We start from the raw sequence: 4,415 nt of genomic DNA, 5'->3' as shown, positions 1-4,415 counted from the left end.
TTTTGGTATATCAGGATATAAAATGTTTGAATAAGTGAAGAACACGTGAAGGCTGGCAAAAAGATGGTTGAATTTGGATGTGGCTTCTTAGCAAAATTGTTTTCTCATTCTGGAATCAGAAATGGTCATGTTTCTAATATATTTGTATACTCAGACACAGATGCCAACTTTTGAGCTGTGTGCCTCCTATCTGACGATGTCATTTATTATGTCAGTTATTACCATAAAACAGGACCTATTTTCTCATCCCCACCCTTTCACATGTGTTTTCTCTACAGAATTCATGTTTCCCAATACAAGGCCAATCCTATTTGAATATACCATTTATTTATGCTTGCTGGCGTGCCTAAGTTGGTACCTGCTTGTTACCTAAAATAGTAGTAAAAGGTGAGTCCTTTAGATATAATTTGGGAGACCAATCAAAGGATAAGACTATATTTATTAGAATCCTATGATCTTAAACTTGTTAGGAACTCCGGAGTTATCTTAGGAGCAGGGTATTTAAATACTGGATGACAATAAATGTAGCAGACCAGATCTATGCCTCAGTTATTCACTAAAACAATCTCTAAACTTTATAACAACCAGACAGTAAAAAAGAAGAATTGAAGTTATTTGGTAAAGAAAAGAGAACTGAGTGGACATTGATTGCTCTTGAGAACACTGGTCACATAAGTAGTTTCTAATTCCAGTAAGGAAATGATGAATACTATATAATTTGCCGTCCAAACTGGGATAATTTTGAAAGTGAAGTGAGCTTATTAATAATTAAACATTAAAAGAAGTAGGCAAATAGCAAAATGTATAGTCACCCTACAGTAATTTAACAGACACTCTGCTAAGTACCTGGGGAAAAAAATAAAGACACCATTCCTGTCCTCAAAAATTTCAAGGCTGTGAAGGTGGAACATATATGTTCTTATTAGGAATTAAGATAAAACTTTTTAGGGAGCACAGGGGAGAGGTTTCTATCTGTAACCAAGGATGCAGAAAGATGCTGTTAAACCTTTTAAAATCTGTAGAGTTGAGAATAATGAGCTTTCATTCCGATTTGACAGCTAAGGAAAGCAAGACTCATGCTACTCAACTAGCCAAAGGCAAATGTGAAGCTCAAGTACATGGTCCCTGCGTTCCACTCTAAAACTTTCCATCCCACTATGTTATCCTAATGGAACTTAACCAGAAGGAAAGGGATATAAGAAAATGCTAGAGATTTACTTTACTTTTCTTTGGAGACAGAGGGTAGCATGAAGCTTCTTTGTGATTGAGTATATCCTTGCTGAAGAGAAGACCTAAACAACCCAACTTACTCACTTTTAACCTTATGACTCTTAAATCACACATAGTACTCTTAATGCTTTGAGATCTCTAGTAGGGTTTTTTTTTTTTAAGGAAGACTCTTTGACACCAGATTTTCTTTGTAAGTTATCTCATGACAAGGAATTGCAATTTGTATATCCTACTTCTAGGATAACAGCCTTTCACTATATCCCATTCTAAATGGAATGTCATATCCAGGTATAGCAAAAGCAGAGCCTAGTGTGTGTACACATCACCTCCACCAAAGTCCAATATGAGAACATTTCTCAAATGATGCTTTATTATATTCTAGAAACATGTTAGTTGGATATTCGGCTAGTTTGTAATATTGGGAATGAGCCTGCCTGCATGTAGACATACACTCATTTAGGCTCATGTTACATCATTGAACGATTCTGTCATTTGTTATTTCTCTAATGCTGCTCATTTCATTATTCATTTGGTAAACTTTTTGACTCAATTCACCACATTTGACCATTGAATCAATCAAACAAACATGAATACTTGAAGCTTGTTTTTAATATTTTTCCTTGTTTTTATTTTAGTATAAGAATGTTTATTCAGTATGTTTATTTTGAAGAAGAAATTTTAATGATAGAAAATGGTAATTATAAGAAAAATAATAAAATGTGCTGTCTTTGAGGCAGTAAGTGCAGCACTTAGCCCAAGACAATGGCCTACAGTCTCTGACTGACGGGTAAATATCACATTAGATGAAAATGATAAGAGTTTTAGTGGACTGAAGAATAACTTCCTCTTGACAGTGCTCTGACCTTTAACCTCTGGCCTAACTCTTGTTAGCTTCAGTAACACAGGGTAATTGTCATAGGTGTAAGATAAAAGACATCTCTACAGAAGCTACCAACAGTCTGAGATTTATTTCTTTTGATGACCACAAATGTGCTGCTGAGATAAAATCATAAGTTCAGACTTTCTCACATCTGGAAGGACATAAAAATTTACCCATGAGAAAGCAAAATTCCAAACACAAAGAGTTTTATTTACTGTTTAGTTTGAAGATCACTGTTGTAACAGGGAGGGTATGTACATCAGGGCAAAGGGTAAATAATGGTACTGTTACTGTTCTTACCCTGAAAGCATGTTTCATACATAATTATGACACAGGTGTAATAAAGAATGCTTCATGCACAACAGATATCCCCAATTTTTATAATTATTAGTAAACTCTTACTGTGTCATACTCTGTGTGTCCTATTCTGAAATGATTCTTTTGTATTTATATGCTAATCACCTTCTTCAAAAGAAATCAGTTCTTTGAGTTTTATTTAAATGTTCTCTGAAGGTAGTAGCTTTAAGAGTACTTACAGATGATGTGATAACAATTGTGATTTCTCATGAAAGTTAATGCCTCCTCCTGTAAGAAAATATATTGTATTCAACTTTTTTAGCAACATAAGTAAGAAATTCAGAAAACACCATGAAGCACAATGAGTTATGTAAATCTACGTTATAATAGAATAATATTACAAGGGAAAACCAAATGACTGTAACACCCATTAAAGTGAAGTCATTATAGTCATATACCCATGATTTAAAAAAAAAAAAAACAAAACAGAAAAAAAAGAATGACTATTGCTGGTAAAATGAAAATGACTTCACATTTCATTAAAATGAAGTCAAAGCAGTAACCTGGCAGTGTTTTCAAAATGTTTTATCATGAAGGAAACAAAGTCAACTTTTCAAACACTTGCCACAATAAAGTGGTGTATTTCATTATTCTGTTTATTTAGGGGTGTAATACTAGTATCATCCAAATGTTTGTTATTCAATATGAAGGAACCATAACAGTTTCTTAACTATAATAGATTTCCAGAATCCAATTTTTATTCAAAACTATCTAGCTAAGGCATAAATTACTTTTAAATTTATTGAGGGTTCTTATTCAGGTCATAGGTCTTGTCCTTCAACAATTTCTTTTAAACCACAGCGTGCTTTCATGACTCAAAATTAGTACATACAAGCTTTCAGATAATCCGTCAAGGAAAATACAAAGATTATGTTTATCTTCAAGTGATACTATAGGTAAATTACTTCAGTTGGTTCGGTAAAGGTGTAGCCAAACCCATTTGTTTCCAAAATACCACACTCTCTTTTTATTAAATCATGAAAATAAGGAATTATAATCATGTAACTTATTGTCATGCATACTTTCAATAATAATGCCTTCTTCCCAGACTACCATCTTTTCAAATGTGATGAGATCATCAGGTAACAGTATAGGATATGAAGGCTTAGCATGCTGTGTTGTTAGCACATTAAAAAAAGAAATTGCTGGGATAATTAACAACTACCTATTTGTCTGTGGGATGCATTCATTATGGCTCTACAAATTGGAGGTCTCCAAAATCTGTGCAATAAAATTTACTCTTTGTTCAGGAAGTTCCCCTTGGATTTGGGGAAAATTCTGGTTTGCTGTGTCTATTGTAATTGTGACAGGCAGTTGACATGTCTCATAGTCTAAATGTAGTGGCAAGCAGGGGGTGGTACAATGATGAAAAAACTGCCATTCATTCTTGTGCAAAGGAAAGGTGTTTCTTAGCATATTCCAACCTATGTTCAGACTAGAGTTGGGTCTCTGAGGTTGAAGGTCAAATCTGTGAGGTCAAAGCTATTTCTTGTCAATCTTCGTTCACTAATGACACATGAATTGGAAATTAGAACAAAGTAAGTAAAACGAATAGCCAGAAGGTGAGTGTCTGTTTTATTACTCAGAAGAGCTGGGAAATCTGGCCAATTGTTGCCCTATGTGGCTTGAATGACAGTTGTTAAGTTGAAAAAGGGACAGTGTGATGGGAATGCCACTTTAAATCTCAATTACCTCCTCCACTCCAATCAGCTTGGTAGAGCTTTAATGAAGTGCAATTCTCTGTCCTTTTCCTCATACTTCTATCTCTAGAATAAGCCTCACATTCAAGTTTGACAGCAGTACAATCAGTTTTCCATTCATCACTGGCCCTGTTTTAACCCTGCTGAAAAAGGGCCTAATGTACGTGGCAGTGATGGCAATTAGGCAGAAAAGTAATATTAGAAACAGACAAAAGCCTGAGTCTTTTAGCATTACAGGTGTTTTTTTT

At 34.4% G+C, this 4,415-nt stretch overlaps 1 long non-coding RNA gene across 1 annotated transcript in view; it reads left to right on the top strand.

Moving 5' to 3' along the window:
* The first annotated feature begins 285 nt into the window (after window positions 1-285).
* Window positions 286-4,415, top strand: part of LOC106006087 — a 17,229-nt gene continuing 13,099 nt past the window's right edge. Inside the window, exon 1 of the long non-coding RNA XR_001179961.2 lies at window positions 286-387. This is a non-coding gene — a long non-coding RNA (uncharacterized LOC106006087). The remainder of the gene's footprint in view (window positions 388-4,415) is intronic.

The sequence above is a fragment of the Mustela putorius genome, unplaced genomic scaffold (genome assembly GCF_011764305.1).
Source record: "Mustela putorius furo isolate JIRA1106 unplaced genomic scaffold, ASM1176430v1.1 tig00003898_pilon_pilon_pilon, whole genome shotgun sequence".
Taxonomy (NCBI): Eukaryota; Metazoa; Chordata; class Mammalia; order Carnivora; family Mustelidae; genus Mustela; species Mustela putorius.
The sequence above is the reverse complement of the archived record's forward strand: the minus strand, read 5'-3'. Positions and strand labels throughout refer to the sequence as shown.